Consider the following 7,438-nt stretch of genomic DNA (forward strand, 5'->3'; position numbering starts at 1 on the left):
AGTGTTTTGACTCCTTTTAATTCATAGAAGTTCCCAGGATGCAGAGCATGATAAAAAGTTTACATATTCAGCATAAAAATATCTAAAATCAGTTAACAAAAAAGAGCCAAGCCCCCACCCAGTGAATATCTGAGAAGATGCAATTACAGGGAGCTCAGTGTTCTAGGGAGGCCAAAGGCTGGAAGAGCCAAGGATGGACTGGTTTCTCCCAGTTCTCATCCTATTCCCTCTCTAATGGTTCCTCTATTACCCTGTGACCTCGAGGGGCAGTTTTCATCCACACAGTGTTTCATACTGTCTGGTAATCATTGAGATGAGCTTTTCTCAGCTCTCAGCCCTTGGGATGAAAATGTACCACTGCACTGCCCTGCCCCCATCATGTCCCCTGGGTTTGGGAGCTCCCTGGGCAGTAGCCAGAATGCCTCCAAAGTGATCCAGGGTCAAGTTTTGCATTAAGCCTTGGTTTTATACACCATCATCAAACATGAAAGTAAGAGCCTAAGGGTACATCTGGTAGCCCATGAGTACCTGGTCCAGGTCCAAGATCCTCTGGCCATCAGCAAACCAATACTTGTCTTTCTTCGGTGACTCCTTGGGAAACTTAGGTAGTGGGTAATTGACAGGGTCCTCATCAAAAAGGAATAAACCTGAACTGGTCAGAATTAGTGTCTTAGGCTGGAGTGAAGTCTTGGCTGACTGAAGAAGTGCCTTCCATAGGTTTCACTTGGAATGCCAAAACATAGAGGAGTATATTCAGAGCTGAGTGATCTGCCAAGTCATCCATCTTCTCAGCCACAATAAAAGCCAAATTTCCAATCTTCTCCTCATTAGGGTAAATGAATTTTACTCTGCTAGAGCGGATCTATTCATAGTTGTCCATTTTTCCTATAATTTTGCTTCCAAATTCAGAGGAAAAGTCCTTGTTGACTGCTTCTGGGGAAGGTGTGTGGGCCAGCAAGGAGAGGACAGCCATAAAGTGTTGAATGAAGGCATGAGCAGAGTAACTGTCTCAAGTCAGACAAGTTACAATGTGATCTGCAGAAAAGCCAGTAACCTGAAAATACTGGTTAGAGTCCTACATTAACTGACTACAGGTCATTGAGCTTTAAAACAAACCACTGGAACAGATGAAAAGGCTATTGTCATAATCAGAGTTCCTCTGATTCCAGAAATCTAGCGAAGGCCCCCAATGGTGCCAGATGGAGTCATCCAGCAGAAAGTACATTGCTTTGGTTGTTAGTAACATACAAGCAGTGACTTCCACATTAGGAGTTTTGCAGAATAAAACTGATGACTACATAAGGTACCTTAGCTCTTTGTTTTCAACCTCAGCTGCATTGGTATAGAAAAACTCAACAATGGCACTTCCCCTTAATCCAGCCACATACTGCAGAGATGAGGAAACCAGCAGGTAAAAAGGAATGTGATTGTCTTCAGTCATTTTCTGCATGAGAAATTCACTTGGGTACAGGGAGGAGAGAATCAAATGAGGCTTGGAGAAGCTCACTGTTTGTAGATTATTGGAGTCCAAGAGGTGGTTTTGGGAAGCTTCAAAGATAACTATTGTCTTCACATTCTGTAGGAAATTCCTCAAGAGGTTGTAGATTCTCAAAAAATGGAATTTTTCATGAGGTAGGACAAATGCTGTAGTGACAAATCTATATTCAACCATCACTTCAAGCACATGGCCATCAGAGAAAGAAGCTTGAGGCTGAGTGGAATGTCAGGTTGAGTGCAAGAGAACTGAGGCTAGAGGAATCCAGCTCAGTTTGAAGATCTTTCTAGTGTCACTGGAGTATCCCCCCTTTTCTGGCAAAGCACTGAAATCTGCCTTACTATGTTCAAGTGTTGAGGTATTACAAATATTCAGCATTGATGAAGTGCAGACTGCCCTGGTTCAGATGACTCACAAAATGGAGGCTGCAGGCCATGCTGAGCCTATTCTGTCCCTCCCTCAGAGTGGCCCAAGGTCGGTGAAATGTCACTTTTATCACCATAAGCAAGATATGCAGGAAAACAACCTTTTATCTCACTGTCATCTGAGGAAATGTGGTAAAATTCCATAAGCTGGTAAATAAATTTGTTCAAATTTGCCTTGCCACAATATAGCATGGAGCTACCTACCACAGGTGTATGCTGCAAAGAACAGCAGGGACACACCTGCTGGGTAAACAAGAATGAAATTCTTGGAGATGTGAGATATCTGAAATAAGACACAAGCAGTGTCCACCAGTTCTCACCTTTAGCACTAAGCACACTTCTAGCATGAGAAAGTCAAACTCTGCAAAGTCCCCATGTGGAAAGCATGGTACTAGCATCAAGGCAGAAAGGATGTGGTGACTATTTCTTTTGGATACCTCTTGAGGAATCTCAGATACAGAGACTACACTGTCAGTCAGACTGAACAGGCTGCAAATTGCCTGAATCCTTTGTGAACCTGAATGGAAAAACTCCAGAGGACTTTGAGTATGTGTGGGTACTTGGTGGATGGGCCTCCTTCAGGGGCAGTGCTCCACTCCAGAACTGGCTCTCCAGTAGGAAGTCCTATTTCAAAATAGCCACCCTTTGTATCAATGTCTCTGGAGTCATTCCCAGGGCCCCTTCTGCTGGCTACTTCAGTCCAGGAAAGCGGCTGTCTCTGCACTACCTACCTTATCACAGCAGAAAAGTGCTGGATGAAATCCTGGTTGGTAGTTGTGTAGGCTATGCAAGTGAATGGCAAAATGATGATGTTGCCTGGGTCAGGCAGCACAGCATATTTATCCTCTGAGTGGCCCAAACATGTGGGATTTTCAGTCTCAGAGTTTTTCCTCGAATCCTTTATAGAAGCTGCCTGTCCTTTATGTGTAAACCCTGAAGGTTCCAAGTAGTTCTGGGTAAACAAATGATCATTAGCAGTCACACTAGCAGATGGAGAGAACTTGCTCACTAGGGCTACTTTTCTATGTATTATTTCTTTTTATTAGAGTTATTCAGTTTGTACTTAGCTTCCTTTGCTTTCTGAATTGCTTTCAACACCTCTACGGTATCAAGCTTCTCTGTAATAATGGTATCATCCAAACAGGTCTCAGAGACCCTTTTCCCAAACTAAGCTAGTACTTTGGTCCTATAATCAGGGATGATGCTCAGAAGACTGCAGGATAATACCACTTCTTCTAAGCAAGGGAGGCTTCCTATGTTTTTTTTTATCTCCTCAGTCTGCTCAATTTTATTGTTACTGAGATCCAAATTGACTAGAGAATATAGTTTGTTTAATCCACTGAGACTTTCCAGGAGGTTCCCTGCTAAATTCAGAGTCTTCATATTCCCCCGTGTGGTATGAACACCTTCTAACGATGTGAGTGTGTTGTATGACAGATACAAATGAATGAGATTGTAGAGGTGCTGGAGATTTTATGTTACCATCATTCCATTGTGACTCAGATTTAAGAACTCAATCTTTGGAATAAGTTTCACAGAATCATCAGTTTGTGAGATGCTATTGTGACTCATACCTAGAGTAGTTAATGCTCTCCATGTTGAAATAACTGCAGTTACAGGGCAATCGAGATGTGCACCCTCTGGCTCCCACTCATCAAATTCTGATGCTTCGGGAACCATGATTTCTTTCATTGATGTTGCTGAGAAACTCAAGGTGGCTAAGGTGTGTTTGGATGAAATAAGCCCTTTGATATGCTTTGCATCACAGTGACTTATCTCTGTCTGATGAAGAGACTTAAATATTGACAAATCAAAAGGCAAGAGATGCTCCTGAATGTTGCTGGTCCCAAAAGGTCCCCCTGTGCCAGATACCTTCAGGTACTGAAGTCTACATGTTAAGTCCAAAATGTGACCCAGGTTAGTCTAGACATTTCCATTAGCACAGGTGGGTTTTCCTTGCCGAAGCTGCTGAGTGATTGCATATAATTGCAATGGCCTAATGGCAAAAACTTCTCCAGCTACTAAGAGCTGTTCACCTTTGTGGAAGAGCTTCTCAGCTAGGGCAGCAGTGATGCCATTTATTTCATGGAAATGAAAATGTAAAAAGCGTGACAACATTTTAGGTGTAGCAACAGGGAACTTTGTAAGAAGCTTTTGCAGGTAGACTTCCAAACCTTTTTCTTTTCTCTACCAGACTTTTGGAATTTTTTCCAGTTATCTTTTTAAGAGGAAGTAGGTTCTTATCAATCTTCTTTTCAGCAATAAGCTTTTCATGTAGATCATGGAAGTCACTATAATGATATTTGATTGGCCATTGATGGCTGTCAACCATAACTTGGATAATATAAACCCTGTAGTTCTCCACTAGCTCAGAGCCTTAGGTCCTTGCCTCTTTGGCTGGCTCAGACACTTACTCTTCAGCCTGAAGCTCCTGGTGGCTGCTGCCATGGCCCATGGAGCCCATCTATGGAGGGGTCACTGACTCTGCCCTCTCCTAGCGACCCTGCCACAGCTCCCATCTAGCCCACCACCATAAGTGTTTGCATCTGCCAATTCTACTTTTTAAGCAATTTTCCAAGCTACTGACTCTCTTTTCATAATTCTCTTGTATCACTTTCATTTCTTTTCCCAATTTTTCTTCTATTTCTCTTATATGATTTTTAAGCTCCTTTTTGAGCTCTTCCATGAGATCTTTCTGGGCTTGAGGTGCCTCCCCATTTTTCTTTGCGATTTTGCCCATAGGTGTTTTGACCTCATTGTCCTCCTTTGAGTTTGTATCTTGGTCTTCCCTATTATCATAACAACTTTCTAGGGTCAGATTCTTCTTTTGTTGTTTTCTGCTCATCATTTTTTTTTACCTTTTTCCTTTTTTTTAATTTGAGATCTGCTCCTAGGGTGAAAAGGGCACTGTCTCTAGCTTCTTGTGCTATGGCTGCAGGCCCTTGCTGTTTACCTGGTGCTGCACTAATGTTGCCCTGAGACCCACAGGGGACCCTAGTGTCTGGTGCTGCACTGAGGACATGGGATGGGGGATTGGTTGGTGTGCTGGAGGCCCCTGGTGCTGATCTGTGGTCCTAATGATGGAGTCTGTCATGTGCTGAGGTCCAGTGGAGTGTTTCCCATGAGTTGCTTATTTGCTTAGGCACCCATAGGGGAGGTGTCTACCTATTTGCCCAGAGGTGTGCCAGAAAACTTAAAGGTCTGGCTTCTGGAGGATTCCTGTTTCTTCAGGGTTCTATTGAAGCATGTGGTGGTTCTTAGAGCTAGAGTCTGCTGGTTCCCCTGGCTATCCTAAGGCAGGGTGGTGGGGGTGGGGAGGATCCTGGTGTTGGTGTTTGCCTTCTCCACCATACTGGAGCTCAGGATCTCTCACTAGTTTGCTAAGGTGGGGCTTGCTGCTGGCTTGTTGGGATGCTTCCTGCCCTGGGCTGTGCTTCTCTTTCACCCAAGTGAGATGAGCCTCTCTTACTGATCCTCTACGCTTCTTGGGCTAAAAGATTGTTTCACTGCATCATTTTGCTGGTTCTACTGTTCCAGGATTTGTTTTGGGGCTCTTTTTTATAGTTGTTTACAGGTGAGTATGGGAGAGTTGCATCAATTTACTGCTTACTTCACCATTTTGGCTCCCAGAAGTCACTCTTGGTATCATCTTTTATTTGTGAATCATGTACCAATTTTCACTTTATTTTGGTATATGGTGTGAGATGTTGGTCTATATCTAGTTTCTGCCATACTGTTTTCAAGAATTAATACCATTTCTCTTGTGCTTTCCCTTATCCATATGATTGTGAGATTATAAGAATAGGATTATATTTTGTTTTACTTTATGAGTATTCAATTTCCCTCCTCTAAGCCACCAAAGCATATGAATGTAAAACAACCTTATTTTGACAGATGTGACATATAGAAAAAGTAATGGTTGCCAGTAACTAAAATACCAAACCAAATACCCTACTTCCATCTCCATCCCTGGTCATTGAATATTATTGTTGCCACAAAAGAATCATGACATTAATTGTTAAAAAACAGTAGCATGAATACCCAACTATTCATAATTCTGAGACCAATTGAATGTCAGTTGCCTCCTCTGTATTCCCTGAGGTTGGTGGCTCCTTTGTGAATGACTTACCTGTGGAGGGTAAGCAAAAAGAAATAGAGAATAAAGCTATAGAATGGAAAATGGCAGAGGCAAATCACAATGAGAGAGCAAAGGAAAAGGAACTATAAAACACAACTACAATCATCATCATTACCATCATCAAATTTCATTTATATAAGGTTTCAATGTTTACAAAAAAAAAAAACTTTAAGTTAACTCATTTGATACAACAACCCTGTGAGACAGAGTGCTATTATTATCCCCTTTTTTTTACAAATGAGGAAACTGTGGCTGTGAGAAATTAAGTGATTTTCCTAGGACCATAGGGTCAGTGAGGCTTGAGTTTGAATCTTGCTTCAAGTCATCTTGATTCTGAGTATTATGTTCAATTGACTGTTTCATCTGACTGCAGTAAGAGGAGCACAAGACCGGTATAGACTAAAGGGAAAGGTAGAATTACAACATCAGGATATAAACCAAGAAGAAGGGATAGGAAAAAAATACTGTGACATCAAAGAGAATTATAATTTCAAATAAATTGTGCATCCAAGATACAATGAATCAAAGAAGCTTGGCTTGGCCACTACTTTACTGAAAATGTAACTTTTAATTTGCTGCAGAAAGCCTGTAGAATTGTGGAGCCTATGTTCATTCTGGAGGCAAGGCTGGGACAATTCTTTATAGAGTAGAATTGTAACCTTACAGACTGGGGAAAAATCATTCAGTCCAGTCCCCTGACTGTATTATTCCCCTTATCAAAAGATCTCAGGGGAAAGAAAACTCAAAGACCTTGGCAAATATTGCTAACCTGCTTTCTCCCTAAAAGCTGTACTGTCAAAAAAAAGCACACGATGTGAATACACAATTATAATTCCTGTACTTCAATAACGATACCTTCTTCAGAGTTATTATTATTGTTGCCACTGTTGTTGTTGTTTTAAGCCTTGATCTTTGATCCATTGGCTAAAAAATTGGGCCTCATCATTCTCATGAAAATGTAAGATGTGCTATAGCATCGGGAGTTGAGCTAGAATCCAGGAAGAACATCCTGAGAAAGAACTCTATTAGCCACAGGAAAGCTTGACCAAGTTAAAGTAATGGTGCCTCTTCCAAAGCTCTTTAAACACAGGTGAGCTCATTATTTTTCTGGAATAGTTTTAGAAGGATTCATTGTTCCTAATTTAACTCTAAAGATGAACTTGCAAAACAATTTCTCATCCAGAAGTTCTATGAGCCCCAAGAGAATCATTCTAATTTATTTCATTTTTATAGGTGAGAGGTATTGAATGATTACAATAAGTGACAATGAATGTTCCCTAGGGGGAATTTTTCTTACTGGGCTTCTCAAATCAGCCCAGACTAGTGGTAGTCCTCTTTGTGGTGGGTTGATCTTCTATCTCTTAACTTTGGTAGGCAATG

At 41.5% G+C, this 7,438-nt stretch overlaps 1 pseudogene; it reads right to left on the reverse strand.

The window, feature by feature from the left end:
- Positions 1-246: 246 nt before the first annotated feature.
- Positions 247-4,368, reverse strand: LOC114053537 (annotated as a pseudogene).
- Positions 4,369-7,438: the final 3,070 nt, after the last annotated feature.

The sequence above is a fragment of the Vombatus ursinus genome, unplaced genomic scaffold (genome assembly GCF_900497805.2).
Source record: "Vombatus ursinus unplaced genomic scaffold, bare-nosed wombat genome assembly UNPS02014811.1, whole genome shotgun sequence".
Classification (NCBI taxonomy): domain Eukaryota; kingdom Metazoa; phylum Chordata; class Mammalia; order Diprotodontia; family Vombatidae; genus Vombatus; species Vombatus ursinus.